Genomic DNA, 17,592 nt, shown 5'->3' with positions numbered 1-17,592 from the left:
GTTCCTACTCTTGACATGTCCATCTACAAGTATTTGATCAATTTGATCGTGCCATGTATTTCTATGTCTTCCTCTATTTCTGTATCCATCAACATTGGCATCGTATATTATTTTAGGCGTTCTTTCGCTGTCCATTCGCTCTACGTGTCCACAAACCAACGCAGTACCCTTTTCTCGATTCTGCCAATAATGCATATCTCAAACTTATATAGTTTACGAATCGCGACATTTCGTCGCGTTGGAAAAACAAGGTTCTATCAAACAAAATCTGTTTTTTTACTTTCAACTTATAAATTATTTATATTTAAATATCGGTTCTATCTGCATCAAAATTTCAAAGGGAAACGAAATCAATCCTTAATTATTATTAAGTTATTAAGACAACATATTAAAAAAAAAAAACGGTTAATAATAATAAAATAAGTGTCTTGATTTCAAACTTTCACGTCTCAAATAAAACATGAATCTACATATAACCATGTTTCCCCAATGCGAAGGTTTGTGCACCTGTATACATATTTTTAACACACATTTTCCCGATAGATCGCATTTCGACAGCATAAAACCTGCTTTATTTATTTTTCCAATTCCGTACTTCGCTCCGATACATTAGGTTTGGCACTAGAACTCTATTGTAAACTGCTAGTTTTGCCCCCTGCGACAAACGACAAAATTACATTGGAGACAAATTTAAAATTATCCTGAAAAAGCACATCATCGTTATATTTACTAGCCAGAAGAAACTTAACCTCATAATATTTCTAATATAACGGGTTTTAAAAAATATATAAATAAATAAAAAAAACGGCTGATAAAATAAAGAAAACCGGTCATAAGCCCTGTAAATGCTTCGACTTCTAAATTATCTTATCTTAAATGTTCTCCGTCTCTGTTTTAATATGTTAAAAATATATTTATCTGTGCTTTAGTTTTAAATCTGTAATGAAAATTTTGCTACTTCCTGTGTCTAAGCAAAATGAAGAATACAGTTCTGTATGGATGTTTTCGAATCAATGGCTACATTAAGGTATCTTAAATCCTGAAAAGGAAGATTCAGTAAATATTTAGTCCATCTCATGGTCTAGTAATTAGCCTACTTGCCGATAGCGCTTGAATGCTTGAGGTTCTGGGTTTGATTTCTAGGGTGGTCGATATAAAATACAGTAAAGCCTCGTGGTGTAATGGTCAGCGCATTTGCCTACCATGCAACGGGGCTCGGGTTCGATTCCCGACAGGGTTAAAATGAAATATTTATTTAATAGGGTGTTTTCACACTAAAATATTTCATAGTCCCCGGTCTGGTACCTGACGAGTAAGACTGATCATCTTACCTTCATGTAACATTTTTTTAAAATCAAGATACGCTGCGATTGGTGTACCAATGCAGTGCCCTATGCACCATTAGGTGTGGATAGGGAATGATGATGATGATGATAAAACATAATTCAATTATCCGGATTAATGAGTGCTAGATTTTATTGCTTTCGAAATAATACGGCAATTATAATCACATTCAAAACTTACTTACACATGTCCAGCAAAGTTAATTGCGCAATTTAATTAAAAGTTTAAAAAAAAACCATCATTTTTTATTTCCTGATAAAGATTTGACAGTCCGTAAGACTGGAGTTCGGATTAATGTATTTCTACTTAAACTAGACAAGAGGTCATAAACTCTGTAAATAGATAGACCATTATTTTTTCTTCTCAAAAGGTTTTCCATGTCTATTTATTTATTTATTTGACGGACTTATACAGTCCATTCTAACGATGGTAAATACAATTTCTTATAATAAATACAGGCACTAATAAAATAAAATACTACCAAATAAAATTAAAGCTAGGACAAAAAAAATAAAAATTACGACCTCAAGACAAGATCCGGTCTATCTTAGTGAATTTTTAAAACTATAAAGTCCAGATCTTGTCTCGAGTTTACAATACGACACAATCGGGACATTGGTGCATGCAAGCCATAGTTTGTGCTGTGTTGATCGAGGAACGGCACATTATTATTTTGCAACCGGCGGATCGGAACATTGAATGCCACCTTTTCCAGTAACGATGGTACATCAATTTATATGTTAATACTCGTATCTATCAACTTTTGAGTTAAAACTGCCTACTCTACAATGTTTGAGTATGTCAAAATGCTTGCAGGCTGGCTGGATTTCCTCCCTAGGGAGTTGTTCATATTTAAATTTATTTCAACAGAGAGGAAAAACATTTATAAGAAGGGAATATGGAAGTCTAGGCATTTACAGGACCTATGACCTGTCATTGGCTGGTTTAAGTGGCCACTTTACACACTGTGTAACATTCACCATTCTGCCCATGTTTGAACATCCACATTTCCTCAACTCTTCCATCTGTTGACTTTTGTGAAGTAAAAGAGCTGAAACCTTTATCACGTGGGTGAGATTCATCCGGCTAAACCGAATCACCTACTAGGCAACGCCTGAAAACAATTTTCCAATTTTTACACTTCTTCTTTTACCAGGTAGTAATTCAACAATGTTTGTGTATGTCCAAATGCTTGCAGACTGGCTGGATTTCCTCCCTAGGGAATGGTTCATATTTAAATTTAATGCCTAAATTTGACTTTAACAAATGTTAAACAATGAGTACATTAGTTTTTTTAGGTTACAAAAAATAAAAATAAATAAAATTACATAGATACTATTCTGTGGCCGGTGATTGTATGAAAGAGATTCAGTCAGTTATTACCAGTGTTTCAGTTCATTGTCAGTTTTTATGATATGTGTTTTTTTAATCTATTTAAAAGAAATGATTAAACAGTACATCTTCGTGTCTTTTTTTTCAAATGTCTGAACTTAAGAACTCGGTCTTTTGTTCGTGGTAACATGATGTTACATCACCGCGCGCAAAGTAATTATTTACCACAGTTTTTTGAGAGTTAAAAAAATGTGTATGTTTTCAGGCAAAGCCTAGTAGATTCGGACAGATGAATCTTGCCCACGCCATAAAAGTTTTAGCTCTTTTCTTTCACCAATAGTGATGAAACAGATGGAAGAGTTGAGGAAATGTGGAGGTTCAAACATGGGCAGAATGGTGAATGTTACACAAAGTGTAAAGTGGCCACTTAAACCAGCCAATGACAGGTCATAAGCCCTGTAAATGCCTAGACTTCCATATTCCTTTCTCAAAAATGTTTTCCCTGCCTACTCTATTTTACATTAAATTTTGGAACAAATTTGGAGCAAGGAAGAAAGTCGATACAGTTTTTGAATGCGTCAAAAAATGACTAATCGATAGTTTGATATATCGATCTTTCAGTCTTGAAATAAGTGTATCGACATAGATAATGCGTAGTGAAAAGAGGTATAACGATTAGTAAATGAATAATGATAAGTAAATCGAAAGGTGAACTAAAATGATTGGGGTTCGGAGATAGCGAGATCAATTTTGCACCTTACGACAGGGTGATCGACAAGAAAACAAAATATCTTATGCCATAAGTTGGGTTCTAAAACTTTAATTTTGTATTTGTCTGTTTAGGAAGAGAACGAAGAAAGGTATCATATCATCATCATCATCAGCCGTCTCTTGTCCAATGGTGAACATAGATCTCCACCTTTAGTCTCCATATCTCTCTATCCTGAGCCAACCGCATCCAACTACTTCCTGCAACTCGTCTTATGTCATCAGACCACCTTGTCCGAGGCCTGCCGACACTTCTTCTACCCGTTCTGGGTCGCCATTCCAAGGCTTTTTTTGAGAACCACGAATGCCGCCAATGATCTATATGTGTTTAAGTATTTTAACCTAGCCGGACCGAAGGGGGGGATTCGAATCCCCCATATACCGATTTGGTCAATTTCACTTTATGTACATAAGCATTCGGCAAACTAAAAAAATAATTAAAATACACGAATGAGTAAAGTATGTGTGCGGGAAAATATGAATAAATTATTGCACGGTCATAAACACTTACAAGTTTTTATTTTCCTGATGCCCTATATAAGATGGCGCTGGGGTCGTTTGGTCCCCCGTTTGGATCATGCGTAATTTTTGGATGCTTAGTGAGGGAAAGGTTGAACAAAAAAAATATTTCAAAGAAATAAAAATTGATTTCATTTTATAATGTAAAAGAATATTTTATTTGTGGCTTAAATAAAAGTGTGCAAAGTTTACTTTCGTAAAATACGTGCATTGATTTCATAACCACCGAGTACTTAACCCGTTGATGTCTTTTTGGGGAGTGTTAATTTCCCTTTAATTCGGCATCATTTATATAAATATTACATAGTCCAGTGATTTGGTCTTTAGTGCATATCCCAGTTCGACAGCAAGATTGAAATAATAGCGATTTGCTATTATCCTTATGGTAATTTTTGCAGTTCCGATGATAGGACAAAGACGGTAGCGAAGCGTGGCTAATAGTGAGGGATTGAGTTCTAAAAAAATATTAATATATTATGAAATCAACAATGTTTTGAGGATGTCCAAATGTTTGCAGACAGGCTGGATTTCCTCCCTAGGGAGTTTTTAAGAATAAAATTGTTGCAACCGAGAGAGAGATCCAGCATGTCTGCAATCATTTGGTTATACTCAAAACATTGTTGAATTAACTAACTGGCGTAAGAAAAAGTATAAAAATTGGAAACTTGCCTAATAGGGGAATTGGTTGCCGGATTTTTAGAAAGTTGGAATTTTGGATCGTTGGGAATAGTGGCGTGCCTTGGGTTTACCAGTAAGGCAAGCCCATATATATAAAAATATATATATACATGTAAATTATTTTTTTAAATTCACATGTGGTGTATTTCACCTGACGGTCTCATAGTAAATTGGTCAGTGCATTTGCCTACCATGCAAACGGTCTCGGGTTCGATTCCCGACATAGTTGATATGAAATATTTATTTAAAAAGGTGTTTTTACACTAGAATGTGTTATAGTCCTTGGACTGGTATCTAAAGCGTAAGACTGATCATCTTACCTTCATACACTGCGATTGCAGGGCTCTATGCACCATTAGGTGAGAAAAAGGAATGATGATGAATTCATTTGTGTGAAAACATGATGTATGCTTTCTTCACTACAGTTGTAGAGTTTACAAAGCATCCAGAAGGCATATTATGACGAATAACAATATTTTATGAAAATATGGACAGGATAATCTTTTCTCGTTCGTTTAAATAAATGAAATTAAACAAAACAAAATATTATTGTATTTAAAGTAATTCCTCAGATATCCACCATTACCAATAAGTAACATCAATATTATATAGTATGCGTAGACTTGAATAATAGTCATCGGAACCCATAGATACATAAATATAATAAAAATAAATTAAAAGGTTCATTATAGATAGGCAAATAAAAAAAACGTCGGCCATCTTCGATTTTATATATGACGTTTGCACAAAATGAAGTAAATTATTATGAATCTTAACCAGTGCGGGTCTTTAATCAATTAAGATAAAAATAACAGTTTCAAATTATCAAATTCCGTAAAAAAAGCATAGTAAACAATTGATAAGTTTGTTCGATACAAAATACGAGAGGCGCTCTCTGCTAACTTATCTATCATAAAGAAGTTGGCTTCGGATTCCCATATAAACATTTTGTGAGTTTACTGTTTGAATCACATGCGAATTGCACCGTGAAATAAGCCCCATAAGAACTCCACGTGCGTGAGCGAGATAAGAATACATAGTGTCATTCGCGCACACGGATTTCATACGGTTCGGATCTCGGAGTGCGAACAGTACCAACGTCGAACAGGTCTCTTATTCTCATGCTGCGCGAAATTAAAACAACAAAATGAATTATTTTTAAGCGTTTGGTCCAGATTTGGTAATTTCGAAATGAAATTAATGGGCTAGCCCGGCTTATGGGCTTCTATGGAAATACCGCCATTGGTTGGAAAGCCTGATGAATCTCACCCACATGATAAAGGGTTCATCTCTTTTACTTGACAGTTGAAGGAATTGAGGAAATATGAATGTTTTAAAAATATAAAAAACACTGAACCGTATTCAGTCAGATGAATCACACGCACAGGAATAAAGCTTTCAGATGTTTAACTTTACACAAATCAATAGACGGAAGAATTTAAGAAACGGCAGAATGGTGAATGTTACAAAGTGTGTAAAGTGGCCACTTAAACCAACGAATGACAGCTCATAAGCCCTGTAAATGCCTAGACTTACGTATTCTCTCTCTGTTATAATAAATTTGATGATCAAATTTAATAATAATAAAAATTTGATTTAAGTTATTTATTACAAACGTGTAACAAGTATTTCTTAATTAAAATATAAGTTATTACATCATTACAAAAATAAGAATCTTACGATTTTTTCAAATAGGAGACTGAAAGGGTTTTTTAGTGAAATTATGCCACTGGCGAAATGCGGTCTTTTAGACGAATGTGTGGAAAAAGGGGTGCGTACGATGAAACCAGGTGAGAGTGCAAATCTGAGACGGGTGCAATTGATAAAATTAAGAACGAGTCATTGATATGGTTTGGTCATATATTAGGTTCTATAATACGTTGTTTCCTTTTTTCCCAAATTTAAAAATGACCATCAAAATTAAAACTAAGATGTAATTAAAAATAAAAATTTCTACTCTAAAAGATATTGTGTTTGTTTTTGAGTTACGTATGTTATTTCATTTGATTATTGACCTTAAAAATGAAATGTTAAGTAGACGACAGTGAGCTTTTTTGGCACCTTCTGTTGGCGTTCAATCAAGGAAATAAGGCTGCCGAAGCTGCTCGCGATATTTACGTTGAATACTTTATTGACTATTTGTCTTATTTTTTTGGGTTGTGTCCATTTTTTTTTCATTAGGAAATAAACTGACACAATTTGTGTTAAAATCCAATAGAACGAATGGGTGACGAATGATAAAAACAGAAAGATGTATATGGCGAGAATAAATGGTAACGTAGGACGAGGACGATAAAAAAAGACGTGGCATGATTGGATAAACAAAAATCTCAATTCCGATTTATTCAATACTAGCGCCAAAAGATCTAGCAAGATCGACTCCAGAGAACGACTATTTTATTTTGATGAATGTTTTGTTTTTCACGAGCTTTTGCCTTAAATTTAGATGATATGCGGTAGCATGGTAGACGAACGCGTTAACCACTAAACTATGAGGCGGAATTATCTCCACTCGATTTTCGTTTTCAGGATTTTAACCTGACAGCTTTTTTATTTTATTAATAACATAGGTTTACTGTTTCGAGTAATGCTAAGCAGGAAAAAGACCTAAGTCAGGCTAACATATATGTTTATTCATATATCCATATACAAACAAATATACACTCGTGTGCACTCTCACACATACCTTTACACACCCTTACATACACAGCCATATAAATATATATATATATCTTTAAATATATAATTCCTCTGTACGTGTGATGACACCAAACTCCTCCTAAACGGCTTAACCGATTTACGTGTGGTTTTCAAAGAAATATAGATCTTTGCGCTGTGCGTGTTCGTAGGTATTAAAATCTTCAATCTTATATGTAAAAAAAAAATTAGGAGCATAAATGTTTTATTCATCGATCTACCAGAGTTACATTCGAGGAGAATGCATTTGCAAAAAAATGGAAAGATGTTGTTTTTTTGTGTATAAAAAAGTTTTTTTTTGATTGTTCACAAACTGCATTCGTTTTTTGTGCATCTCAATCAGATTCTTTCCGTAAATTACTTATAACTTCTACCCATTTATTTATTTTTATTAGATTTTTGGTAATACTGAAATAATGTTGAATTCAATACATTATTAAAAATCGTATTCCTACATTAGTACACCTCTCTGTTGGTGAGAAGACCAGAGTTTGACGTTTGCAAAAAGAATGCCATATTTGAAAAAATATTTTTTTTATGATTTGGAATTCAATCATAAACAAGTACATAGGTACCTACTTAAATTCAATATTTGAATATTAAATATTTTTAATTTTGGAATTTAATCACAAACAATCACCTGGGTACCTACTTATCAATGAAAAGTATTTTTCCAAAGTAATAGCAGGCAAGCCAACGTTCGAGCAGGACGTCTGTCGGGTCCGCTAGTATATATATTCATAATTATATTTATTGGAATATACAAACGAAAGCCGTGATTTTCAATAAATTACGGTTGTTTTATTTGTATAAAGTTGATAAAAAACATTATTATCGAAGGTCAAATACAATGGTAAGCTGCACATAACCGCTTATATAGACGATTCGCCCATACTAATATCATAAATGCGAAAGTGTGTTTGTTTTGAAACGGTATTTGTCGGCTCGTTTGTATGTCTTTCACGTCGCAACAAATCAACCGAACGACCTGTTTTTTTTGCATAGGGAAAGCCGGAGAGTTAATAAGTGTCACAAGCTACTTGTCATCTCTAAAAAACATTTCACTCCCTCAGGAAAGATGAAACGAGTCCCGGAGGGCTGACGTTTCCTACTAGTGTAGTATCAATAGTGTTTCCATAAATTTAAGCTTTTTTACTAAGTATACTCAAATACGTAATATCCAAATTGTGCGATTAACTAATTCCAAGGTTATCCTTTGTCCTTTGATGATACCCTGGTAATCTTCGCGTAGGGAAGAAAAGAGACGAGAAATGTAAGGACTAATGAAAGGATTTGATATATTTGCGATGTGAATAAATACAACCCCAATGTACCCCTCATACGATTTAGGGAGAATGTTTTTATACATTTGTGGTTCTTAAACTGTTGACTTAGAGAAATAATTTTAAACGTGGTTCGCAAAAAAACACGGTATAATGTTTAGTTGGATCATAAAATGTTATTCAACTCTGTTGTAATATGTTCATTTCGGTAATTTTAATCCAGCTCTTGTCTACAAACATTTGGACAAACTTAAAATATTGTTAATTACACCATCTGGTCCAAGAAGTATAATAATTAAAAATATTTTAGGCGTTGCCAAGTACGTAGGTGAAATAATTCAGACAAATGAATCTCATCCGCATCAATAAACGTTTCAGCTCTTTAAGTTAACAAAAGTCAACAGACGAAAGAAACAAACAAAAAAAAATGAAATTACGAAAATTTTAGTTTATTTAGAAAACATAATTTTTCGCATTTATATTTTGGAAAAACTTATTTATTTCAACATAATTTAGGATGAAGGAAAAAAATAATTTTCATTAAATTTATAAAAAAAAAATACTACGGATAAATGATCAAAATATAAGTTTTAGCTACGGACCACCATTTGAGAATATGATCCCGAAGGGGTAAGGCGTCACCTCAACCCTCACCCCTAACCCCCTCCCCCCGGTACATCGATCCGCACCATATTTTATTAATGACATGTTTTTGAGAAAAGGGAAAATTTGAATTTCAAATTCGGCATCCATTAGCGCTGGCACTTAGCCGCGTATTAATATGGGAAAAATATTTTGTCAGTTAGTGCGTTTTACGTGGGCGAATCTATTCGCGGAACGCGGACAGTCCAACCAAAACATTCTTATGACGAAAAACGTCGTAATTACCGAGTACAATAATAACATGATTAACAATATTTTTACTATATCCAAATGCTTGTAGATGAGACTGAATTTTACTCTGTAAGGAGTTATCAAGATTATGATTTATTTTATTTTATTGAAATAAACGGCACTTAGTGCCTTTTACATATTAGTTACAAATACAATTAAATATACATACATATAAGCTTAATTTAAGTAATACAGAGCATTTAAAACAATAATATTAATTAAGAAAGGCTAAGAAATATAAACTATATAAAAGGCTTGAAAATATTCAGAAAACATTTTTGAGACATCTCAATTGGAGATCCAGATTTACGGACCATAACTATAAAACTTCTTGTCATAAACATAATATACTTAGTCTTGAGGATCGTCGTTTGTTATTAGATATGGGTATTTTACATGACATTATTAATGGACGTCTTGATAGTCCTGTTCTGGTTTCTGAGTTGGCCCTTAACGTACCTGGTTACCGCACCCGTCACACGAATCTATCTCTTTTCCATGTACCCACAGTTCGCACCAACTATGCTCAGAACTCTCCTCTGATTCGCTTGACGCGTAATTATAATTTATTTTTCAATAACATAGACATATTTAATTGCAGTAAACTCACTTTTAAAACCAAAATTAAAAAACTATTATTTGAAAAAAATTATGTTTCGTTATAAAAAAAAAAGTATATATATATTTTTACATTATAATTTTAAATTGTTTCTATTCACTCATATATCAAATACACACTTACCCTGTCCTTAAACCTACCCTCACACCCATATACAATCACACACATATTCACATACCTACCAAAACCACACTCCACTTTTTTACACACGCATCCTCACACACAAAAAAAAACTCGCACACATGCACTTCTATAAATTGTATTTAACTGAACTGGATTTTTATAATTGTATTTTTGTGGAAAACTGATTTGGCTTTATTTTATGTTTTTTTTAATAATGTTGTGTATATTTCTTTGTATTGCTGTTGTTTTTCTTAATAAACAAAAATAAATAAATAAAAGAATAAAATATTACCAGTTATAGAATTATCGATAAAAAAAGATAATTTTGTATTAGAAATACTTTGAACCAGTTAAAAAAATAACAAAGAAGACAATTTTGAATAACATTAAAATATATATATATATATATGTATTATAATTGAAAACTAATATTTAGGTAAATAGTATATGTTTATGTAGAAAAATATACAATGATGTAAAAAAAAATAATAAAGAGAAATATTTTTTACTTGTAAATTAATTAAGAAAAGAAACGAAAAAAGAAAAAAAAACACTAATAACGAAGTTTAAAACAAATTTTTAACAAAAGTAACAAATAGTTACCTAGAACTATTACCAATAAAATAAAGAAGAAGAGCCGTTCTATATGTAAGAAATTTCATGTGAAATGAGTAATATTGCAACAGAGAGGGAAAATATTTTTGAGAAAGTAGGATGGAAAAAAATCTCTTATTTATTCTTTTATTTCAATTATGTAGTACACACATATTTTTGTTTGAATTGTTATTTTTAAGTGATATTTTTGAAGAGTTAAAAATAATTTTTACTAAATAACTACTATTTTTAAGATTTTTCGTATGTATATATATTTATTACATATCGATGCTGAAAATACTAAATTTCTTAAGCGGCATGTAGCCAACTTTACAAAAGAGCCAATAGTTTTTTTTTAATTTATAAAAAATCTCTTATTCATGTTTTTATTTTAATTATGTAGTAGTCATGTCAAAACAATAGCAACATGTGAGATTTTTTTTAAATAAAAAAAAAACTGTAAAAGGCTCTTCCGTAAAGCAGCTACATGTCGCTTAGAAGCTTTTGCCTTTTCACCGTCGATATTTTTGTATTTCTGGCACTAGCCAAAATAAATGTATTTTTGACCGTCTTGGAACAGATTTTTTGTTTTAAAAAAAATAAAAATATTAATAAAACATATAATACATATAGTAGATATTATACTCCTAGGAGTTACAAAAAAATCTTATTTTGGACCGTACATAAAAATAAAACATTTTTGTAACAATACATAATACCATACATAGTTAATACATCCATATTATCAAGAAAACACAGTACTTTACACCGTCTATGCATATAAATTTCATTAATAACTATCACAATTAAAAAGATTAAAGTAATATTTAATTGCGACACTTTTGGATTTGCTATTCGACTTTTCGTGTTTTAGCTCATCGAGCAGTATATTAAATTCGGAATAGCCAATAATTTCCAGAGAGTTTTAATTACTCGATTTACACAGTCAAAGTAACTTTAAACTAATGAAATAGTTTTATTTATGTAAAACAAAATAAATATAAATTTACGGGTTATTAAAGAAGCCACGAACATTTGGACAGAATGGTTTCTAATCCCTGACGAATATTTTCCACTCAATGGTAAAAATTCATAAAAAGGAAATCAAGTGAGAATAAATCAGTAGTGTAGTGGTTAGTGCATTTGCCTATAAAGTTTAAGGGCCTGTGATTGATTTCTGACAAGGTTGACAAGCAATATATGTTTTAACACTTCAATATTTCACTGTCCTTGGACTGGCATATGAAGCGTAAGACTGATCATCTTGCTTTCATATTACAGATGATTTAGTAACTCTGCATTTGGTTGTTATCGGGAGAGGATAGACGAGGGGTGGTGATAATGACTTTAAGTAAATATGATTTGACTTTTTTTTTTGGTTTCAAATTGTCTTTTTTTAGTGTAAAATCTGTTAAAATGTGGAAGTTCAGTGTTACGGGAAATTAAATACAAAAATTGTTTTCCTACGCGTCGTAAAAATTAGAATGACGGTAAAATAATCAGTCTTGCGCTACAGGTATCAGTCTAGGGAATATGAAAACTCCCTTTTAAATAAATATTTCATATCAACCATATTGGGAATCGAACCCAAGACCTCTTGCTGACCATTACACCACGAGGCCGGAGTCAAGTCAAGAGAATTCAATAAGTCATTAAGCACTTAGTCAGAAATAAATAAGTTGTGTGTAAGATTTATGTTTTGAAAATGTTTTTTTTTGCGTTTGAGGCTTTTTTACTTATTCTTATTTATTTTAATTCTTACTATTTATTTACTAATGATGAGTTTTTTTTTATTTTAATACTATTTCCACTTATGTTTATACTAACTAGATACTTTTAACATAACTTTTTACTTTGATTTTAATTGATACACTTTTTTAAATTCAGTTGTATTCCTTATTATTATAGTATAAAAAAAACAATAATTAAATTAAATATTATATGGAAACTTTACTGATCCATGAGAGTTCAGTCTAATTTTATAAACTATAAAACTATGATATTGTTCTGTATGTTTTCTGAATAAAAGAAAAAAAAAGCCTTTTAGCTATGTTAAACAATTCGTATAAATTGTTACGCTACGGTCTTTAATAAATAAATAAATTTCAAAATAGACGAAATATTTTATTTATTATTCTTTGATTACGAAGGCAAACGTTTATAGACTCTAAGGAATAATTATACCAAAAAATATTATATTCTTTTCCAGTTTCAAATTTGAAATTTAAACCCTATGTTGCTACACTATAATTTATGTTCCCCACGATGGTTAATCATTGATAAATCTATGGATATCTGAATTAATGAAATAAAAATGTAACTGGAGCGTCGTACCATTTTTAAGGGTAGGGGGTTAGTTCATAGAATTAACGCTCGGGTAGCCTCGCAAACAAAGAGTTTTTAAATATGCAGATCGGGGTATTTTTTTAACGACCCTGGCAACATTAAATAAAGGTGTTCGGAATTCGAAATTGATATTATTCAAATGGACCTAAGTTCAATGTAGTGGAATTAAAATTGACATTGTATATTTTGATATGTACCTATCATAAATTACCGGTAATATAAATGATAGGCATTTAAACAGAGATGGAAAACCTCTTTAAAAAGGAAATATGGTAGTCAAGGCATTTACAGCGTTTATAACCCGTCATTAATAGTTCAAAGGGCACATTACATAATAACTAAGTTCAAACATACATATTTTTTTCAATTTTTACGTCTGTTCGATATTTCGAAAGAATTTTTCCTACATCGATAACAAATTTGTTAGTTTTTCACATAAAGCAACGTGTGAAAACATTTTTGAAAAATAAATTTAAATAATGGTAGATTTGTGAATGTTACACACTTTGTTAAGTGCTGACTTCAACCAGCCGATGCAATACTCAAAACTCATAAGACCTTTGCTCAAAAGGACCTCTACTTCATAGTATTGAGAGTCGTTAAAATTTATGGACGAGCGTATTAAGCTCTTAAGGCCAAAATCCATTTTTGAGAAGAACGTTTGTGACTGGATTTTCCTTACTAGGAGGGATTTCAATTCGAAATTCCTTGATGATTTTACAATGATTAACGGGGTGTTTCGGGTTTTTCTTCTTCAGTCTTGTTTACTCTTTTCTATCCTCCGCTTTTGTCGTCCATGTTTTACCAGCTACTGAGGCTCGTTAACTACATTGAGCGATTTCTTTATTTTAGGTAAGGCAATCGGCATATCGACGTTTTCATTCCGCGGAGACGGGAGTGAGAATAAGAGTACTGTCTGACATTATAACGGCGGTGGACTCTGGTAATCTGGTGTTGATGGCTCTTCTGGACATGAGTGCTGCATTTGATACTGTAGACCATAATATTTTGCTTGAACGTCTGGAGAAAACTTATGGTATCCGTGATCAGGCACATATGTGGTTCAGTTCATATCTTAATAAAAGAGAATATGCAGTTGTGTTCCAGGGTAAAAGCTCAACCAACTTTCGGGTGTCTACAGGAGTGCCTCAAGGGTCAGTACTCGGACCACTTCTCTATCTCCTTTACACTAAAGATATAGAGAACATTATCAAAGAATGTGGATTGTGGTCTCACTGCTATGCAGATGATACGCAGATTTATTTTTATTGCAAACCAGGCGAGAGAAGTGTGCTTGTCAACTTAATTGATGGATGCATCAAGAAAATTGGCGGCCTCCGTGGTGTAGTGGTCAAGACGCTTGACTCACAGACGGAAGGTTCCGGGTTCGATTCCCGGTGAGAACACAAAAAAATAAATGTGATTTTTCTCAAGCCTGGGTGTTCTGTGATGTGATTCACCGCTGTAATTGGGCCTCCTGGCCTGTTGTGGTGCAAAAATAAAATAAAATAAAATAGGAAACTGGATGGCTGAAAACAAACTAACATTAAACCTATCAAAAACTGAACAACTGTGGGTGGCTTCAGCCAGATGACAGAATTTGATCCAGGATACGGCTCTACCTAATGTAGAGAGTACCGTTTTACCCACCGTTAAACTACTGGGAGTTTTACTCAATTCTGACCTATCTCTTGACGCTCAAATTAGTAGAACGATAAGTTCATGCTTCTACCAGCTGAGACAAATTAAATGCATACGCAAAAATTTGCCGGTTGATGCCGCCCGTCAATTAATAAATGCGTTTGTAGTGTCTAGAGTCGATTATTGTAATGGTATCTATGCAGGTCTACCAATGAACAAAATGACAAAATGATATTGTCATTTTGTTCATTGTCGCTCATCCTAAAACTGGAAGTAGAATATTATAAAATATTCACATTCATATGTTTAGCAGTTTTTTCGCTGTCCATTTGCTCTACGTGTCTAAATTAACGAAGCACTCGTTTCTTGATTTTGTCAACAATGCTTGTCTCAGTCTTGTATACTATTCTAGTAACGGTTTGTTCAATCTGCAGTGCCTTGGGCGGGCTCCAGTGATAACCCTCACTTGATTTCGGCTGAGCTTCATCAGGTCGAAGGCAAACCTTTGCTAGTAGCCTTTTATCAGTTCCTTCGCATGGTGCTGACCAGATACTTTTTGCCGAAGCATTACGCTCTGCTTCCTGGTCCATGACCTAAGCTCGTTACACGGAGCACATTTGGGCAACCCACATGAGGGGTCAGGGCCTATTGGAGCTGTCTCAGCTGTCAGCCTTGCCAATTCATCAGCTGCCTCGTTGCCGTCTCTAAGAGTAATAATAAGCTGCGCATTCTCGCTCATATCGATGATCCGCTTCGAAAATAGGAATAAATAAATTCAATAATAAAATTGTATTTGTTTTTTTCTTTTTGGCATAGAAATCGTATTTTTCTGAATATTCCATTAGAGAAATCAAAATACATTAGCGTTATGGAGTACGCCATAACTGTAGAACATTGAAAGAAATGGGGATGCCAAGATGCTATTGAATTTTTTTATTCATCCATACAATGGGACAGTATGGTAATCTCATCTCTGATCAACAGGGGTGTATCAGAATATATTTATAAATAAAAGTTATTTAGTTATTAATTATTTAATCATCAAAGTTATTTTTCATAATGATACTCCTGCCCGCACCCGATGGTGCATAGAGCACTGCATCGGGTCATTAATAATATCTAATTAATAGTAATCTGCTTTCCTTCCATACTTTTACTTTTATTTGCTTTTTATGTATATTGATAATTTTTATGTTTTTTTCATGATGTATTTTTGTATCATTTAATTTAGTACGTACTATTATTTGGCAAATGATTTATTGCTCCTATTTCTTATATTTCTTACTGAGTTTCTAGAAAACATATCTCAATTATCATTTCAATTATGCTTTTATGTATATATTCTTTTTCTGTTGATTTAAATGATACTCTTATTTTGTTGTTTTTTTAATACTACTATATTTTACTATTATTTTGTTGATTTTAATGATACCACTATTTTGTATATTTGATTATGTGTGATTGTTAATTTGTATAATTTATAATTTAAAAATTATTTCTTATTATCTTTTTTGCATTGTATTTTTTGGAATTTAATTATTTATTACATTTACCTTTTTTTTTCTAGATTGTTATACTATGTCATTATAATATGATCTAATTAATTTTGCTACGTATTTTTATCGTTATTCATTGTGACTTGACAAGGGCATAGCCTAAAAAGCTATTATAAGTTCATAATTATTTAAACTAGTGTAATTTTTAGTGAATAAATAAATTTGGCTACGTATTTATTTGATTGATTTAATCAACGGCTTATGCCTTTAACAAAATATAATAAATAATCTTAAAAACAAAATACAAAACGATAGTGTAAATAAACAAAATAAAAAGAAACATTGGCAACTATATAAAAAACATAAAAGTATAATTTAAATGATCCAATTACAACAGGGATTGAGATCATTTTCGAGAAAGGAGAATGGATGTTAAGGCATTTATTGGGCTTATGACCTGTCATTGGCTGGTTTAAGTGGCCACTTTACACACTGTGTAACAGTAGTATTAGTTAGTAGCCCAGAAACTCAATAAGTCGTTGAAAACAAGGTACTTTTTTTTTTTAAATATTCAAATTTTAAGAAAAAGAAAAATAAATGAATGTATGTTAATTTTTATTTTCAAAAAATGAAAGGATTTTTTTTTAGCGAAAAACATTTAAAAAACGAAATATTTTTCTAATTTTTTAAAGTTCAGTTTTGAAAAATATTTCAATATTGAAACGTTTATTCAAAACGAAATACATTAATGCACTTTAAAAATATATTTATTATCTTATGAGACAATACTAATATTTTTTTGACCACCTTTGGCCTTGATCACACTATTTTGTCGTGATTGTTAAACAACGACGAATGAGCACAAAATGTGACATTGACTTTTTTCAATGATCTGTCTTTATATTCAAGATATTATAAAAAATATTTAAAAAAATAATTAAGCCGTTCTCATGCAGAGTTGAAGAGAACCGCATGCGTCGTTGTTCTACAATCATGACGATGTATTTATTTAACCGAATATCGCACGCAGCTACACTGGCTCAAAATCAGGCAAAGAAGAAACATTCATATTTTATCACTTCTTTCCAATATTTTAAATAATCCAACTTTGCATATTTATCTGAGAGAGCTCTTCCAACCTTCATCACAACATGGACTATCTCTTCATTCTAGTAACGAAAGAACTCTTTTAATACCCTTTCACCGCTCTTAGTTGTTTGCCTCCTCTCTCACAGTTATAGCTGCTCGATTGTAGAAT

The sequence above is a fragment of the Micrasema longulum genome, unplaced genomic scaffold (assembly GCF_059751315.1).
Source record: "Micrasema longulum isolate JH-2025_06_02 unplaced genomic scaffold, ASM5975131v1 h1tg000537l, whole genome shotgun sequence".
Lineage (NCBI taxonomy): Eukaryota > Metazoa > Arthropoda > Insecta > Trichoptera > Brachycentridae > Micrasema > Micrasema longulum.
Note: the sequence above shows the minus strand (reverse complement) of the source record.